Source organism: Heterocephalus glaber, unplaced genomic scaffold (assembly GCF_053883595.1).
Source record: "Heterocephalus glaber isolate CG9 unplaced genomic scaffold, H.glaber_assembly_v1.0 deba00001762, whole genome shotgun sequence".
Lineage (NCBI taxonomy): Eukaryota > Metazoa > Chordata > Mammalia > Rodentia > Bathyergidae > Heterocephalus > Heterocephalus glaber.
In genome coordinates this window covers 303,168-323,628 of record NW_028258459.1, presented here as the reverse complement: position 1 = coordinate 323,628, position 20,461 = coordinate 303,168, and the positions used below count along the sequence as shown (strand labels likewise).

General features: G+C 40.8%; 1 pseudogene; it reads right to left on the bottom strand.

Annotated features, from left to right (window-relative positions):
* Positions 1 to 17,293: 17,293 nt before the first annotated feature.
* On the bottom strand, positions 17,294 to 20,119 carry LOC110347379 (suppressor of cytokine signaling 2 pseudogene; annotated as a pseudogene).
* Between the last annotated feature and the right edge of the window lie 342 nt (positions 20,120 to 20,461).

Sequence of the window (20,461 nt, the reverse complement as noted above, 5' to 3'; positions counted from 1 at the left end):
TCCAGCTATGCTGCTGAATTTGATTATTAAACATAGAAGTCTTCTGGTGGAGTTTTTGAGGTCTTCTATGTAGAGAATCATGTCATCTACAAAAAATGATAATTTAACTCTTTCATTTCTTATCCTCATTCCTTTTATTTCTTTCCATTTTCTAATTGCTGTGGCTAATGTTTCCAAAACTATATTGAACAGGAGTGGTGATAGTGGGCATCATTGTCTTGTTCCTGATTTTAGAGTGAAGGATATCAGGTTTTGACCATTTAGTATGGTGTTGGCTATTGGTTTATCATAGATGACTTTTGTCAGATTGAAATGAAGACCATCTATTCCAATTTTCTTTAAGGTATTTTTTCTCATAAATGGGTGTTGGACTTTGTCAAATGCTTTTTCAGGGTCTATTAAGATGATTAGAGATCCTTTGGTCCTTTTTTTTTTTTTTTTTGCAGTACCGGGGACCAAACTCAGGACCTTGTGCTTGCGAGGCAGGCACAGCACCACTGAGCTAAATCCCCAGCCCCGTCCTTGATTCTTTTGATATGGCTTAAGACAACATACAGAGTAGGGAAAAAATTTTGCCAACTATTCCTCAGACAAAGACTAATATATAGCATATATAAAGAATTTAAAAAGTCAGACCTGACAAATTTAAAGACCCAATCCCAAAATGGGCATCTGAAATGAATAGACACTTCTCAGATGAAGAAGAACAAACAGTAAATAAATATATGAAAGATATTCAACATCACTGGTCATTTGATAGATGCAAATTAGAACAACATTGAGATCTCATTGCACTCCAGAAAGCATGGCTACTATTAAGAAATCAACCAATGACAAATACTGGAGGGACTGTGGGGGAAAATGGAAACCTTTTTCACAGTTGGTGGGAGTGTAGACTGATGAAACCACTGTGGAAATCAGTGTGGAGATTCCTCAAAAACTGAAACAAGAAGTTCCATTTGATCCAGCTATTTCCCTTCTGGGTATCTTCCCCAAAGAATTAAAAGCATCATACCACAGCAATATATGCACTTCCAAGTTTATAGTGGCATAATTTGTAATAGCTAAATCATAGAAACAACACGAGTGAACAGATAAAGATGTGGTATTTTTATACAATATAGTACTACTCCATTGTAAAGAAGGATAAACTTGAGGCATTTATAGGTTAATGGATGCATCTTGAAACCATACTCTTAAATGAAATAAATTGTACACACGTTTAAATGTTGTATTGTTTCTCTGGTGTGAGAAACCAAAAGTGCAAATAAGGAACAAAATGTGTAATAGATATTGGGGAATGGGAAGAAAATGTTCAAATGGGAAAGGAATCAAGGGAGGGAGAGAAAGGAGAAAGGCAGGAAAAAGAAAAGAAAATACAAGGAAAAATGGAAAGAAAACTTTTGCAAATACAGAAGGGAAGAGGGTTTGAAGAAAGAGGAGGGGATTGGGGAAAAAAGAACAATCAAGATATATGATGCACAGGTATAAATTCCCTATGATGAATGTGATCATTATTATATCTAAAATGTATCAATAAAATTTTTAAAAAGAGTAATGTGTCAAGCATTAATAAAAACACCAATATGACTTTAAGAAAAACAATTTTTGTTTCTTTTGAGAAAGAAAAATTTTTATGGTTTAGATCTGAAATATTCCACTACTGTCTCCCAACTAGAGGTGGGTACTGTTTAAAGGAGGGGGTGGTCACTGGGATATATGTGGAGGATGTATTCTCATCCCTGTTTCCTCCCTTTTCTCTTTCCTTCTTTGCTTCTATGGCATGACTATCTTTCCTTAGCTGTGCCATTATGCCATGCCATTTCTGTCCTTGAGTAGGCTGACCATGGACTTAATCCACTGAATTTGTGAGCCAAAATAAACTGCTCCTGCTTTAAGTAGCAAGGTTTTCCATTGTCACAGTGAGAAGAAAGTAACTAATATAGAAAATTGGTATCAGGAATAGAACTATTGCTATGACTAAAGCTGACTGTATGGTCTAAAACCTTTGGAAATGGCTTACAGGAAGAATTTTACAAGGTTGGAGATGCAGGCTAGTGAAGCCTTAACATTCTGTGAACAGTGCTTAATGTGCAAAACTGGTCGGGGTCAGAAGAACTAAAACTTCACAGGCATGATTACAGTAAGAACTAGGTTCAAGTGTTTTCAGATGGGAAGACTTACAGATGAGAAGAGTTGTTCATTGGCAGTTGTGCTATATACCATGCATATTATGCTATGGCAGAATATTTATCTATATTTTGCCCATTTCTGGAAATTTTATGGGAGACCGAGACTAATGGCAGTGGACTAATTAATTTTGCAATGGAATTTGCAAGGCCAGCCAATGTTCAGGTTGTGTCCTGTTTATTGTTGAATGCCAGGAGCAAAATCTACAATGAGTGTCATGAGACAATGTCAGAGCTGAATGATTTGGAAGCTCTAGCGTTTCACCACCAGAAAGGAACAGCTGCAAAGTTCATGTCAAGGAGATAATGATTGTTGAAGGATTAACATTGAAAAGAAGCCATTGACTTTTTACAGGAACATGAAGAAAAATGCCTTGAGGGCATATAAAATATCACCAAGTCTTTATCCATTACACAATCAAGGGTATAACACTGTAAATTTTTCATCTGAACAGAGTACTTGGGACTCTCGAGGGCCATTTCTTCTGAGCCACCTAGAGCAGCATATCCATGAGTTCAGCCAGGCAGACCCTCAGCAGATACTGCAGCCATGTGTCAAGGGGACCTGGCCTCTGCACAAGATGACAGACAACCCATTTTTAGTCACATGGTGCTGGGTTTTTAAGGCATGCAGAATGACAGAGATAGAGAGTCTGAGAGGCTTCCAGCCAAATTTCTGGAAAATGTGTGACAAGGGTCACAGTCCCTGGCCAGAGCTCATGAGAGGGATGTACATAAAGCTCAGAGAGTTAAAGGAAAGTTGTTATAAGGACCCAGGAAGTCGGAGTTGCCAAGTATAGGGATTTTTCATTTGAAGGAAACCACAGCAAGGAGTCACGCCAGCCCACATAAAAGGCAATGAGGGCTACATCTGGAATGTTCATAGGGCCAGGGCTGTCTAAGCAGTTTCTAGTTCACATCTCACCACACCCTGCCCTGGCTGCTGGACATGGATCAATGGGACTTAGAGTTTGCCATGCCGAGACTCAGTCTTGTATCGCTCCAATTCCAGTCTCTACCCCATTCCCCCCTTTTAAAATGGAAATGCTTACCACATGCTCCTATGTGTTGGAAGGATTCTACTTTTTAATTTTTTATTGTTTATATTACTACATATTTGTTATACATATTGGTCACATTCATCATAGGGAATATGTACCTGTGCATAGAACATCTCAATTATTTTCCCCATTCCCCTCTGCTCCCTTCAACTCTTTTTCCCCTCCCCATTTACACAAGCTTTTATTCTATTTTTCCCTTGCATTTTCTTTTTCCATTTTCTCTTCCTTCCCTTCCCTCTTCCCCCTCCCTGTTCCTTCTCCCATTTGAATATTCAAATATTTATATTCTCTTTGATTTTTACAGGGGGTAAGAGTTTTCCTGGAGTCTCATGGGGAGACTTTGGTTTTGGAAATTTGTACAACAATGGAACGATTAAGACTTCCGTAGCTCTTAGAAATGGACTAACTGTATTTTAAATAGAGACATCCACATGACCCTCCTACGTGTCAGGGGAGGCAAATTATAGTGTAAATGTAAAGGCTTCCCCAAAATCTTGATTGTTTGGTGGTGTAGGCTGGTAGGAAGAGGAAAGTCACATAAGTCACATGGGGAGTGACTACAAAGTGAGTATTTTCCTCTTTGAAAGTCTCTCTCCCTCTCTCTCTCTCTCTCTCTCCTGGTTGAGTGGTATGAGTAACATTTCTCCATGGTCATCTGCCATACTATTCTCCTATGGATCCAACAATCATACATTGAATCTTCTGGAAAATGTGAGCTAAAATACAGCTCTCCTGCTTTGACTTGCAATTGATTGGTATTTTCTTCCAGCCAAAGGAAATCTAAGAAAGAAATAGAAACATGTAAGTCATTGGATATAGATATCAATATAGTATAGATGGTTATTTACTTTTTGCACAAGAATGTTCAATTCCTTCATAATTAGTCATTATGAGGTAATCCCTTCTATCTATTATCTTCATTATCCACATGTGACCACTCATTTACCTGGGAAGGGTGTAAAATGGTGAAGAGGCCTCTGTTAGACAAAAAAGAGGCTCAGGCACTTGAGATGGAAAGAAAAGTACCAGCAAATGGAATAGACAATGAACCACACAGGATAAGAACAAAAGGAGAATTAGTGGGAGGCCCCTTTCTCAACCTTGGCCCACACAAGCTGAGCAGACCCACTGAAGCACTTCCTCTTCTTTCCCTGCATGCTCCTACTAAGGGTTTTCCCCTGGAAAACAGGTTCCTCAAGTTGATTCCTACAGGAAAAGTTCCTGCATAACTTGTAGGTCATGAATACATGCATCATCTCACAAGTGCTGTGACTGAAGTATTTATTTTAGACAATTGTATATTTACATACCATTGTAAAAAATCATATAGTTAGGTTATGTGCAATCTTTAGCCCAACCCTCAGCAGTAAAATATTGAAATGTCACTATTGTTCAATTTCTCAAATAGATATTGACATAGATCCTGCCAGTATGTCTAATACTTCCATCGACAAATGGGACCCTCCTGCTTCCCCTTTTGAGACACAGCACTTCCTTCACACCACACCCTCCTCATCCCTGGAAACCACTCCTCTGTTATTCATTTTTATAATTTGACCCTTCAATAACATTCTCAAATGGATCCACAAGGATATGTAAGATTTGGTGTTTCTTTTTTAAAGTGACACAGTTACCTGGACATTCACCCAGCTCTGAACACGTATGAATCATCCACTCCTTTGCAATGCTGAGTGTTGTTCCAAGCAATGGATGTGCCAAGGATTTTGTTTCTTTTTTAACCATTATTCCATCTAAGGACATCTAGGCTGTTTGCTTCCTGTGCCTCACTGTTACAAGAGAAGCTGCTCCAAATATGCTCACACAGGACTTAGAATGGAAGTAAATTGTTTTTTCTCTGGGATAAACACACAGGGGTATAATTTGCTGGGTTATGTGGTGATTGAAGATTTCATTGTATTTTAAATAATAGACATTCTCATTATCTAAAAAGTACAGAAAATTGAGCAGATAGTACACTGTTCGTCTACATATCCATATCTATATACAAACTTTTCTACATAATTAACATCCATCATACTTTTTCTATAGCTTTTACAATTTACGATTGCCTTTGGCTTTATCCAATTAAAGAAGGTAGCAAATATCAACATAGTATCCTTAACTAATGTGCACTCTTTAGATTAAGATTAATGCTTTGGGGTTGGCAATTTAGCTCAGTGGCGCTGCACCTACCTCTAAAGCGCAAGGTCCTGAGTTCGATCGCTGATACCCCCGAAAAAAAGGAAGAAAGAAAAAAAAACCAAAACAACAATAACAACAACAAAAAGATTAATGCTTTGTTTTGTGTACTTGGTTCTATGGGTTTTCACAAGTGAAAAACAATGTGCATTCAGCACTACAATATCACACAGAATAGTTGCAGTGTCTTAAATCCCCCATGCTTAACCTATGCATTCCTCTCTTGCTGCTGCCAAAACCACAGCTTGTCTTTTTCTTCTGTACAAGTTTCCCATTTCAAGATGGTATATAATTGAAAGCACACAGGACATGCAGACTGGATTCTTCACTTAGGTTTCAAACCACTTGATACCTACTTTCCTTTCATTGACCTTATTTCATTCTACGGATGAACTACACATTGTGAACATTTTTATTGAAGATTATTTGGTCACATACAGGCTGTGGCAATTATGAATAAAGGCATTTCAGCTAAAAGAACAGTCTTGCTAGCAAGGGGAGATACACTTCAGGCAAAAATCCTATCTCCTCCCAGTTCATGTGGCAAAGGAGGCGAACAGGAAATGAGGATCGTGGGCAGCAGGTCCCTGGGGGCAGATGATGAATGTTGAGGGCCACTAGGAGGCACAGGAGTGCACTCTGTAATGATGGACAAGGCATGGAGCTCTTCATTTTCTTCAAGCTGGAGATGCTGAGCCAGAGCTCATGGAAATCCTTCCCCCTCCTGCCCAGAGTGCTCTGTGAAGCTGCAGGTTCCAAACTTGCACTTCACCCCTCAGGGTATGGAAAAGTACCAACTGCTCTACTATCTCATGAACAACCAGGGAAGTTTGTTATGTTTCCCTCTTTAACCACAGGACACCCAAGAAATACTCTCTATGTATAGGAATAAACTATGTGATCCAGGAAATCTTAGTTTGATTATCTACTCATCTCTACCATAGACCTCATGGCTACCACAAAACTAGAAACAGTTAAATAGATGGCTCAACATTGTCCAGAATCAGAAAACACTTTTGAAGCCTGTAATGGAGTAGAAAATGTAAACAGTAATTGGAGAATTGTTAGAGACTCAGTGTGAGAAGCTTGAGAATTAAGAATCATCGTTTTCTGCATTTGCTCATTTGTCTATTTTAGATTTTGTCATCTCTGCTTTTCAGGTCTTGCCCAAGAAAACCTTTCCCAATTCAAATATCCTGAAGCATTTGCCATTTGTTTTCTGTTACTGGTTCAATAATTTCTGGTCTTATTTCAGGGTTTCATCATTTTTGGTCTGATATTATTTAATCTAGCAAGTAGCAGACTAGGTTCAATCACCTCCAGGTGGATATCCAATTGTCCCAGAACGATATATTAAAAATCCTGAAGTATTTGCCCTGTTTACTGTTACTGTAGCCAAATGATCATATCAGATGATGAACATATAAGAAGGAAGGGTTCAGTTTGGTTCAGAGTTTCCGAGGATACAGTCCATGGTCAGTAGGCATAGCTGTGGTGCCTGTGCTGAGGCAGTAAATTAGGGGAAGACACGTTCTGGATGGAACTCTTCGCCTCATGGCAGCTGGGAAGCAGGGAGAAGGAGGAGGAGACCAGCAGCCCCCAATCTCCTTCAAGGCTGCTCCTCCAAGGACCTAAGACATCCCAGCAGGTCCCATCTCTGAAGTTTCCTCGCCTCTCAGTGACCCCACAGCTTGTGCACCAGGCCTTGAACACATGAGCCCTTGGGAGACACTTATGCAAACCATAGCAGATGACTTGGCTGAAGTCAGGGTGCAGGTGAAGACAGACTCTTGTTATGACACCGCCTCAGTCAAGTGAGGATAAGAAAGACTTTGGAGGCAAAAATCTCCCAGGAGGAAGTGATAGGCACAGTGTAAAGTGATCTCTTTCATGTGTAAGAAGAAAGAGGCTGAAAGCCTAATGCATGTGTAATTATAGACACTGGAAACGCATTGGGAAGTTATTGGGGGATCCAGAATGAAAAATATTGGAATATTGAGACAAGCAGAGTTGGGGGAGGAGGTACACTGATGTGCCTATGAGGAAAGGCACAGAATGTACAGAAACGTGTGCTGTGTTTTAAGCCTCAAAGAGCATCTGTGACCAAGAGACAGTGAAGAATGGAGACAGAAGGAGCCAGCTGGGTGACATCTGCCAGCCTCTGTCACCCACAGCCTCAGGGCTGCACAGCGGCCTCATGTGTGGAGGAGCCCTGGTGGAAGGAGTGCACGCTCTGGCTGAGTTCTCCAGCATGGGGTCCCAGGCACCAAGGCTCATCCAGCTACTGCTGCCACCTCATGTTTAACCTGCAGGGACCAGGACCAGTGCTGAATCCCCAACATGACGCCATGCCTCACGGAGACAGCCCAGCTGTGTGTGGGTGATTATATCCCAGAGGGGCAGGGATTCTTCTCTACTGGAAATTGTGCACCTGTCCAGTATGGGTTTGACTGCCTGCCTGTAGTGCTTTGTGTGGCACCACTAACGGAATCCTTCAAAGAGCTGGATTCACGAACTCAGGATATTTCCTATGATCACCTGAGCCCCGATACCACATAGAGCAAGGCCAGTCCTCCGTGGGCACCTGATAGGGGATCTGAAGTTGCTGTCCATCCTGGGCCTCCCAGGAGCTGCTGGTCCTCTGGAGCAATGGAAGAACTGCTTCAAAGTGCAAACGGGTTGCAGATTAGAAAGTGATAACCTGTAAGGTGGCTGGCATCTTCCTCAGTAGAATGCACTCTAGATCTGTTCTCCTCACCGGCCAGCAATAAGTAGAACACAGGATTCATTACCTGAGATGTGGAGCGACCCCACTTCTTATCACTCCCTGTGTCTTCCATGAGACTTTGTAGTTTCTGCTCCACAGGTTTAGATTTTCAATTTCTTCACCTGTGCTGTCCAATAAGTTTACTTATTTGCAGTTTGAACTATGTAAAATGAAATAAAAATTTTAGCTCCTCAATAGCACTAAGCCACATTTCAGAACTAAATGCCAACATGTGCTGGCTGGGTTCCATATTAGACAGTGCTAAAAAGTGTATCTATTTTTCAAGGGGAATATGTCCACCAAGAGAATCAGTGAAAGTACTAGTGAGCATTATGACTTAGCTCCCACCCGGGCACTTCTTTTTTGGTTCTAGGGAAGAATCACTCAAATCCTGGTTCTTGTTCATGTGAGACTAATGTTGCAGTTAATCCCAAACTTTCACCTGCAGGTCTTGTGGCCCTTATGTTTTGGTACCAGCAGGCACAGGGATGAGTCACAATCCTGTTAGAGTAAATGACTTCTTAGGAAAGCAGTGATGAGCCCACTGCAGGGTGAGGACCCCGGCGCGGCTTGGAGCCCTGGCTCCGTCCCTGTGCTCCGCTTAGCTGCAGGGCCGGGAGCATCGTTGTTGTCATAGTCCCCCACCCCACCCCCACCCCCCGCCTCTTCTGCTACCTGGTTCCACACTACAGAGGCACAGGGGATCAAAAAAGCCCTTGTCCTGAGCGCCACAAGATAGAGCAGAAGTGAGCAACAGAAATAGGGCCTCTCTCAGGCTCCTCGATGAAAACTGAAGCCCACTGGAAAAGTGAAGAGAATCTCTGCAATAAAGGCACACCAGACCATTGTACTTGGTAAGTTGGAGGGATCATCACCTCCCATTGGAACCTTCACCATCTTCAGGGGAAGAGCAGCTGGAACCTGCAGTGCAGCCTTGCAGAGTTCAACACTGCAGGAGGACAGGGAGCTCAACTTGGGACTAGCAGCCAGAAATCTGCCTGAATCTCACAGGTCTGCTACTGGCTTGCTGAGACTCATTGACTTGTATCTGCATACAGCCACCCACATTGTCTACTCTGACAGTAGAGACATACCCTGAAGGAGGCCCTTCATTTTTATTTTTTGTTATTTGCAGAAAAAATTTTTTCTCTTATTTTTAATTCTTAATTTTTATTTTTTTCTACTCTTTTCAAATTTTTATTTTTCTCTTCTTTTTTTCTTCTATCTTTCTTTTCTCTTTTCTCTCTCTCTCTCTCTCTCTCTCTCTCTCTCTCTCTCTCTCTCTCTCTCTCTCTCTCTCTCTCTCTCTCTCTCATTTGTTCTCTTGCTGTCCCACACTGATCTTCATCTCCCTTTTTGTTCCTTGCTGGATGGAATTTGGATTTCTCCTTTATTTTTCTTTTCTTCTCTTTTTTCTTCTCTTGATTATCATTAGTTTTAAAGGAAAGTAAATACAGTATCTAGCCTCCCTATTGCTGTTAGGTGGTTCTATTCACGTCTTTGTTTTTCCATTCTGCCTTTCCCTCTTGCCTTGAACAGCTTCTTAGAGTTTATGTGAATTTCCTGTGTCTTCTGGCCTCACCACTATTCTTTCCTGATCCTTCTACCTATCTGTCCCTCCCTCCCCAACTCCTTCTAACTCCCCATGCTGAAAGGTAAAGTTGCTATATTGAAGAGTTTATTTGCTATAAACATATGTTGTGTTGGTCCGTGATTTTGATTTAATTCACACAGTTAAATGTGATAGATTAATAACTACCACAAATTGTCATTTTCTAAGCTGTGCTTGATGCTATGGTGTTGCTGATTGCATCATTTGGGCTAAGATGTTGTGATTGCCTTCCTGGTATAAGGAAAATGAGATAGCCTCAGAGTCATTGGAGACTCAAAACCTAAAGACCAGCTATACCTGGAAGACATCTCTGAAAAGCAATCATTCCACAAGGGTACTAAACACAAGCAACTAAGATACCTACAATAAGCAATTTTGAAATATCAACCCAGGAAATAAACCAAGGACAGTACCAAAAACAAAAATGAGAAGACATTTAAGCAAGGCACAAACTCAGGCTTCCACTCCACAAAAAGCAAATCCTGGGGGAAAAGAGGTGGACAAGTCTGATAATCAACCACCTGGACACCCTGAACTGATAGCACAGAAAGGAACAAAACAGATGAATGAGGCTCTAGAGAAATTCAAAGCAGAAATAATCTCCCAGATAACTTTCCAGACATGGTGAGCACAGTGAAAGTCATGATTAGAGGCTGTAGAACACAAACAGATAAAAATATAGATGAGATCAGAAACATGCTGGAAGCCATGAATGCCCAGCATGAGAAAGAAATGGAAACCATGATAGCCCAAAATAAGAAAGAAATGGAATCCGTGAAACAGATTCAAATGGATGTTCAGGAGATTAAAAACTCCATTGAAAGCATGCAGAGCAGATTAAGAGAATCCAAAGGTAGAATATCAGGTATAGAAGACAGGATTGTGGTTAAGGACCATGAAAACAGAGACTTCTTAAAAATACTAAGGGACCATGAGAAATCAATCCAGCAGCTGCTAGATGATCCAAAGAAGAATAATGTAAGATGATAGGAGTCCACAAAAAAACAAGGAAAAGTACAACTGACATAAAAAAGTGTTCACAGAAGTAATATTAGAAAACTTCCCAAATAGAGGTGGAGAATTGGACATACAGATAAGTGAGGCATATAGAACTCCAGGTAGCCATGATGAAAAAAAATCTACACCTAGACATATAATAGTCAAGATCCCAGAAACCCAACAGAAGAACAAAATTCTACAGGCAGTTAGAGAAAAGAAACAAATTACCTACAAAGGAAAGCCCATCAGAATCTCGGCAGACTTCTCAACACAAACCCTCAAATCAAGGAGCGCCTGTAGTGAAGTATTTCAAGCTCTAAAAGAAAATAACTTCCAACCTAGACTGTTGTATCCTGCAAAATTATCTTTCAAAATCAGTGGGGAAATTAGATACTTTCATGGCAAAGAAGGCCTGAGAAATTTCATAAACACCAAATCAGCACTTCAAATAATTCTAAGCAATATCCTAGAAAAAGACAATGAAGGACACAACTCCATGAGGCCCAACAGAGGGAAGCCACCAGGCAAGGTGAGAAACTAAAGGGGAAGGGGCAAAATAAGAAACAAAAAAGTCAACAACAGCAAAACATCATGGCAAGAATAAGTCAATATCTATCAATTATAATTATGAACGTTAATGGCCTCAATTCTCCAATCAATAGAAATAGACTGACAGGATGGATTAAGAAGCAAAATCCAGGGCCAGGGATTTAGCTCAGTGGTTCCAGAGCCTGCCTTGCAAGCGCAAGGTCCTGAGTTCGATCCCCAGTACCAAAAAAAAAGAAGCAAAATCTAGCAATATGCTGTATACAAGAAACACACCTAACTCAAAAAGAAACTCATAAACTGAAAGTACAAGGATGGAAAACAGTTCTCCATGCGACAGGAACCCAGAAAAAAGCAGGGGTAGCAATCCTATTTGCAGACCAAGTAGATTTAAAACCAAAACTAATTAAGAGAGACAAAGATGGTCACTACATCCTTGTGAAGGGAACAGTCTAAGAGGAAGAGATGACATTCCTAAATATATATGCATCAAATATGAATGCCCCCAACTATACAAAACAAGTATTAATGGACATAAAAACCAAATAAGCACTAATACAATTGTAGTGGGGGAGCCCAATACCCCACTATCACAAATAGACAGATAATTTAGACAAAAAATTAATGACAAAATTCTAGAACAGAAACAAGCTATTGAACAAATGGGCTTAATAGAGGTTTACAGAGTGTTCCACCCCACAAAATCTGAATACACATTCTTTTCTACTGCCCAGGGGTCATTTTCCAAAATAGAGCCCATGCTAGCTCATAGGACATGTCTAAGTCAATGTAAAAGAATTGAAATTACACCCTGTATATTATCAGACCATAGTGCAATAAAATTTGGGATCAATAACAAAAGACACCGCAAAACTCCCACAAACACATGGAAATTGAATAACACCCTCCTGAACCACCAATGGGTCACAGAGGAAATTAAAGAAGAAATTGAACAATTTCTACAAGTAAATGATATTGCCAGTACAACATATAGGAATCTGTGGGACACAATAAAAGCAGTTATATGCAGGAAATTCATAGCAGTGAATACCCATATTAGGAAAACAGAGAGAACTCACTTAAATAACCTAATGCAGAACCTCAAGCTCCTAGAAAAAGAAGAGAATAAGAAACCCAAAGTTTGTACAAGAGAGGAAATTACAAAGATCAGAGCAGAAATCAGTGCAATGGAGACTAAGACAATGATACAAAAAGTTAATGAATGAAACAGTTGGTTTTTTGAAAGAATAAATAAAATTGATAAACCTTTAGCCAACCTTATCAAGAAGATGGAAAAAAGGGCTCAAATCCATGCAATTAAGAATGAAAGAGGTGAAGTCACAACAGATTCAGCGGAAATCCAGAGGATCATCAATACCTACTTTGAGAAATCGTACTCTAATAAAATGCTAAACACAGAAGAAATGGACAGATTCCTAGATATATATGAATTGCCAGTCATATGAAGAAGATACAGAAATTCTAAACACCTCAATAACAATAAGTGAAATTGAAAATGTAACAAAAAATTACCAACAAAGAAAAGCCCAGGTCCTGATGGCTTCACTGCTGAATTCTACAAAACATCTAGAGAAGAACTATCAACATTACTCTTTAAACTCATCAAGGAAATTGAAAGGGAAGCAAGTCTCCCAAATTCATTCCTGGAAGCAAGTGTTACTTTGATTCCAAAACCAGAGAAAGACTCAACCCAAAAAGAGAACTACAGACCAATCTCCCTAATGAACGTAGATGCAAAAATCCTCAACAAGATACTGGCAAACAGAATACAGAGTGTCATCAAGAAGATCATACACCCTGACCAAGTCAGATTTATCCCACGGATGCAAGGATGGTTCAGCATTCATAAGTCAATAAATGTAATACACTATATTAACAGAGTCAAGGACAAAAACCATATGATCACCTCAATAGATGTAGAAAAGTCATTTGACAAAATCCAACACCCATTCATGATAAAAACCCTACAGAAAATTGGAATAGAATCTCTTTATCTCAACCTAATTAAGGCTATGTATGAAAAACCAACAGCCAACACCATACTAAATGGTCAAAAACTGAAATCTTTCATGCTAAACTTAGGAACAAGAAAAGGATGCCCACTAACACCACTCCTGTTCAATAGAGTTCTGGAAATATTAACCAAAGCAATTGGAAAAGAGGAAGAAATAAAAGGACTAAAGACAGGAAAGGAAGCAGTTAATCTGTCATTATTTGCTGATGACATGATACTTTACATGGAAGATCCAAAAAACTCTACCAAAAGACTTCTGGAACAAATTGACAGATTCAGTAGAGTAGCTGGATATAAGGTCAACACTCAAAAAACAATAGCCTTCTTATACACAAATAACAGACTCATTGAGAGAGAAATTCAAGAAACAATTCCTTCTACAATAGCATCCAAAAAAATGAAATATCTAGGAATCAACCTAACAAAGGAAGGAAAAGACCTCTACACTGAAAACTACAGCACTTTGAAAAAGGAGATAGAGGAGGATATAAGAAAATGGAAAGACATCCCTTGCTCCTGGGTAGGAAGAACCAATATAGTGAAAATGGCCATACTTCCAAAACTACTATATAGATTTAATGCAATGCCAATTGAAATTCCAACAATATACTTCACAAAACTAGAGAAAACAATCCAAAAATTAATTGGTAACCAGAAGAGACCTAGAATAGCAAAAGGCAACAGAGACATGGCTGAGGGTATCACAATCCCCAACTTGAAACTATATGACAAAGCTACTGTGATAAAAACAGCATGGTACTGGCAAAGAAACAGACCCGAGGATCAGTGGAATAGATTAGAAAATGGAGAAACAACTCCAGACATACTCAGCCAACTCTTCTTGGACAAATGAGCCAACCACCCTCATTGAAGGAAAAGTAGCCTATTTAATAGATGGTGTTGGAATAATTGGAATTCAACCTCCCAAAGATTAAAAGTAGACCGCATACCTATCACCATGCACTAACAAGGATCAAAGTGGATTAAAGATCTAAATATTAAGACAGAAACACTAAACTTCCTAAGAGACAAGTTAGGCATAACTCTTAAAGACACTGGCATAGGAAAAGACTTAATGAAGAAAACCTCAGCAGCATGGGAACTAGCAGAAAGAGTCAACAACTGGGATCTCATCTTATTAAAAAGCTTCTGCACTACAAGAGAAACCACCAACAAAGCTAAGATACAACCTACAATGTGGGGAAAAAATTTTAGCAGCTGTACCTGAGACAAAGGACTACAATCTAGAATACATAAAGAATTGAAAAAAATCAGACCCCCCAATTTCAAAGACCCAATTCAAAAATGGGCATCTGAAATGAACAGACATTTCTCAGACAAAAAAGTAAAAGTACCAAATAAATATATGAAAAATTGTTCAACATCACTTGCCATTTGAGAGATGCAGATGAGAACAACACTGAGATTCCACCGCACCCCAGAAAGAATCACTGCTATCAAGAAATCAACCAGTAACAAATGCTGTTGGGGGTGTGGAGAGAAAGGAACCCTTCTCCATTGTTGTTGGGAGTGCAGACTGGTCCAACCACCGTGGAAATCAGTACGGAGATACCTCAAAGAACTGGGGCTAGAGGTCCCATTTGACCCAGCTATTCCCCTGCTGGGTATCTTCCCCAAAGAATTAAAAGAATCATACCACAGCGATATATGCGTACCCATGTTTATAGCAGTACAGTTTGTAATAGCTAAAGCTTGGAAACAGCCCACGTGCCCATCAACTGGTAACTGGATAAAGAAGATGTGGTGTTTCTACAAAACGGAGTGCTACTCAGCAATAAAGAATGAGAAACTAGAGTCATTTATAGCTAAATGGATGTATATTGAGGCCATACTCTTAAGTGAAATAAATAGGACACACGTGTAAATACCAAATAGTTTCTCTAGTGTGAGAAACTGAAAGTGTAAATAAGGATTAAAATGAATAATTGGTCATTTGAAATAGGAAAAAGTCCAAAGATGTATGAGTGGTGGGAAGGGAAGGGGAAAGGGAAGAAGGGAAAGGAAAAATTATGAGAACAGAAAAAAAAATGGAAACAAAATCTTTGTAAATAGGGAAGGGTGGAGTGGGTGAAGGGCCCACATGTAATGGGGGAACAAAATAAGAACCAAGATACATCATGTACAGGTACAAGCACCCAATGATAAATGCAAACGTATTGTAAACCTAAAATGTACCAATAAAAGAATTTTAAAAAGTGATTTTTAAATGCATAGACATATATTTGAATTTTCTCAGTTTTATGTCTGTCGTGTTAAACAGCAAAACTATAACCCCTATAAAGAAAGAATTCCTGAGTCTTCAACTGGACTCATTCACCAAATATCTGCTTAGCACCTTTTCTGAGCAGACTGTTGCCTGGCGACTGTGGTCCAAAGCGGGCACTCCTTTCCTCAGTGACCCAGCATGCCCCACTTCTGCCAACCCTGAGACTCTGGCTGGTGACCCCACAGGACCTCCAGGTTATTTTGTGTCTAGCACTGAACATCTTGGCTACATTCTCCTTTCCCACGGCTGAGTTGTTGGGATTCCCCAGTTGCTCTGCCATCATGGTCCTCTACCAACCCAAGATCACGGGGCCCGGGAACATCCTGATTCACCCCAGTGCCATCTGTGCTCCTGTATGCATCCAGATAAGTTGCCAAGCCATGTAAGAAAAACAGAAACAGGCCAATCTGCTTGTATTTAATAGCCATCCAGGTTCAATTAGTTACCAGTCAGTACTGCAAAACTTTTGACTTGCAAGCTGTTATACTTCCCTCTCATTGTGGGGCCTCGGTGTGAGCCCAAAGAGCTGCAGTTAAGAAAATTATGGGGCTCTTCGCAAATACCAGCCTGATACCCCTGTTCCCCTCACCTGGGCACATGGGTATCCCTGGCCACTGAGAAGTCTTCCTCTGCACTCAGAGTTTTTTTCAGTCTACTCCAAAGTATTGGACCACCACACTTTTCTGAAGGCCTCCCCCATGCCACATGCTTTGGCATCTTCTTCACTCAATCCCTGTAGCAGCCCTGAGAGTTGATGACATTTGCTTTGCACAGATTCCAAGCACAGCTATATTTCAGTGCTGGTACTACTGCTACTGCTATTGCTACCTCGTATCTTCTGTTATTTGCAAAGTAGAAAATGGTGGGAACAATGACAGGCAGGATCTGGTCTCAAGGACTCTGAGGCTTGCCCATTTATGGGGAGGGATGACTCTCCATGCATTCTGTCAGTCACTCAACCAACCAATCAATCTGTGTCTATTTTGTGAATGTTGTTGCCTAATTCAATATTCTCAGGAGTTGATATTATACCTATCTTAAAGAGAAGGGAGGAATCAGAGCCACAAACTTTTATTAAGTCACCTTTCCAAATTCATAAGGCACATAAGTGGCAGACCATGGCTTCCTGCACAGTTGTCTGCCTTTGATGAGCTTGGTCGACAGTCTTCTTCTCACGTGCTCTCTTAATTCCCTGATTCCTTAAATCCCTGATTCCTCACTACCCATCTTATTTGCACATCCCTACATCCAAAGAAACCTCAACAAAATAGGACACACATGTGTAAGTACCGAATAGTTTCTCTAGTGTGAGAAAGTGAAAGTGTAAATAAGGACTACAACGTTTAATAGATAACGTGAAATAGGAAGAAAAGGGGCAAAGGGGAAGGGGAAGTGGGAGGGGTAGGGGAAAGGAAAGAAGGGAATGGAATCAATATGAGAAAATGAAAAAATGGAAACAAAGTCTTTGTAAATATGGAGGGATGGAGGGGTTGAAGGGAGGGCAGGGGAAGGGGGAAAAATAAGAACCAAGAGAGACTATGTAAAGGTGCAAATTTCCAATGATGAATGTCATTATATTGTATGTATACCTAAAATGTACCAATAAAATAAAATTAAAAAAAAAAAAGAGGGAGAAGCCTCCTCAAGACGCACCCAAATCTGCAGTGAGTCCTACTCCCAAGCCTTGAAGATTTAAGGGCCAATCTGCTACCCTCCAATCTGAAGAAAAATCATGTCCTCTTCAGCTACTCCCGTCTGACCCTCAGTTTCCTAGCCTGTTGATAAGAAAAGTGGATTCATAATCTAAATTACCTTCTACCTCTGAGATGCTAAGATTATCCACGCATAAAAGAGGTTAGTGAAAATCAAAGTACTGTGATTTGAATTTCCAAGAGTAGAGAGCACATTTGCGGGTTCGTTGACCTGTGGAAGGCCCAGATTACCTCTTGAAGAGCTGAAAACCAAAGCATCCCAACCCCACACCACTTGAGGAAAGTTGCAACTTAGCTCAGCAAAACATTGTCTCATCAGCTGCCAACCTCCCCCAGGGTTATTATAATGCACTACAGATTTGGGCTAAATAAACTGCAGATTAAGTGATTTAAACAGAAATTCATTGGCTTCCACTTCTGGAGGCTGAAAGTGCCACATCAGGGTTTGAAGAGAGTTGGTTCCTTCTGCAGGCTGGGGGAAGGGCTTCTTCGAGGCTTCTTCTCTGTGCCAGTGTCCACATTTTCCGTGTATCTCCACTACAACCATCTTCTCTTGCTGTCCATATCTCAATGTTCCCTTTTTATGAGGACGCTACTCATAACAGTTTAGAATCTGCTCTAATAACTTCATTTTACCTTTACTCTATAAAGATCTTATCTCCAAATCATGCCACATTCTGAGGTATTGGGGCTAGCATTTCAATGTAAGAATGGGGGTGGGGGATACGTTTCAGCCTACAGAACTTTGTCTTACTGTCTATCAATACGTTTCTTTTTTTTTTTTTTAAAGTCAGGCTTACTTTTATTTAATATATCCTAATCAAATAGTAACAGCAGTAAATAAACCCTTTGAAAAACAGGCAGATATCCCCCTATAAGCGGAAGAAAATTAAGTCAAATTCATGGTAGAAGGGAGATAACTGCTGATGTCCTTGGTTAGACAATTTACAGACAACTTGGAAATCTCTAAAGCCATTTCCAAAAAAAAAAAAAAAACATAGATGGCAACAGTTTGGGACACAGCTACTTCAAAAGGTAAAACGTCTATATCTACATTGTTTTCTATGAACAGGGATTGAATTGCACCTGTATAGCATGACATTCTTGTCTTTAGCCTTAAAGGAAAAGAGAATGTCTTTTCCATTTGCACCAGTTTGAAATATTTCTGAAATAAGGCTCCCTTAAAGTGGATTACTACAGTACTCATTCACAGGAAAGAGTTCATACATGTAGTAAAAAGACAAATACAGGATTTCATGGTCACTTGTTTTGGTTGGTTTGGTTAATTGCATAAAATGAGGGATAAATACAAGAACAATCTGTTTAACAAAATTCCTAGGTACATCAGAATGTAAAATATAAAATGTCCTAAGACAGACTGACCCGCAGGCATTCAGAACTGAAGTCACACCTGTGTCAGCTTGATTTCGCTCCCTTCTTCAGTACTGCACTGGGAGCTCTTTGAGGAGCTCTTTGCTGGTGCGTGGAGCTTGGAACTTAGACCTTTGACCTATTGCAAAGGAACTTCTGAAAGGCAAGGTATTCTGATAAAATACTCCCTCGGCCTTTACTTTGGGACATTTTATTTTTTGAATTTAAATGGATCAATTGGTCTTGATCAGCCTTAGAAAAGGAAGCATTGCTCAGGTAGGTGGAAATATCTAAGGGAACTTTAAATACCTAGCTGCCTCTTCACGCATTTAAATTAGATTGACTTCAGCTGTCCTTAGCAAGGATTCTGTCCAGGGTTCCAGAGCAGTCACTCAAGTTTTGGTTCTCTTTTACATAGCTGCATTTGGAGATACTCTAAATGAGGCATGTTTAGAAAAAGAGAAACACTTACACCTGGAATTTATATTCTTCCAAATAATCTTTGAGTCTTGTTGGTAAAGGCAGTCCCCAGACAGTACCGGTGCATTTGTTAATGGTGAGTCCACAGAGGTGCTGCAGGGAGGGTGCTGATGTGTACAGCGGTTTGGTCAGGTAAAGGTGAATGGTCCTGTTTAGGGGGGCTTCCGGGCCCGTCCTCTTATCCTTACACGTCTGCACATAGTAGTCAATCAGGTGAACCACGCTGTCGAACTGTTTAAGCTTGGACTTGACACATATGATAGAATCCAGTCTGAACTTCCCATCTTGGTACTCAATTCGCAGATTAGTTGGTCCAGCTGATGTTTTAACAGATATTGTTAGCAGGTAGCCTGAATGCGAACTATCTCGAATCAAGAAAGTTCCTTCTGGTGCTTCTTTTAATTTCTCTTTGGCTTCATTAACAGTCATATTTCCCCAGTACCATCCTGTGTAGCTGAGCTCGAGCAGGGCCTTGGCCAGACGCGCAGCCTCCTGGGACGGCTCCTCGGCCGACCCCGCGGTCCCCCCCCACTGGCTGTACACCCCTTCCGCACCATTCCCGGAGAGCTCCAGGCACCGCAGGGTCATGGGAAAAGGGTCACCGTGGCAAAGACAGGTGGCCACCGGAGCTGGAGTCAGAGGAGCTCTTCCTTCCTGGAAGTCAGATGGAACCCCAAATCGAGTGCCCGCGGGGTGTCCGAAAAGGTGGCGGAGCGGGAGGGGATGGGGAGCTACCGGTTCTTTCTCCCCAAGTCCTGGAGGACGGATGGTAAAGTCTCCCGCAGATGTGGTCACCCACAGATCGCCTGCCGCGGGCGCCCGCGCTCCTGGCTCGGGGGACCCTGAGGCTGCGCGCCCGGAGGCCCGGCGCGCACTGTCCGTGGCCGCGCAGGGCTGGCTGTGGCGGGCGGGCGGGGAGGCTCATGCTTGAGGAGAGCCCAGGGTTAACAATACGTTTCTTAAATTACTACTGCAGACTCCAACCACACCTCTTTCCTTTGGAATAATTGCATTTCTTATTTCTTGAACATTTTTTATCTCAGTATTCTATAGATTCCTGGTCCAGAAGTGAAGAGTATAAGATATTTTTGCTTCTTAAATTCAAACTAATTGCATTGGGAAAAGGCCAAAAGTTGTGAAAAATCATCAACAGATGCACTTGACGTCATACCAGGACAAAGGAGATGTCCTGGGACAGTGGCA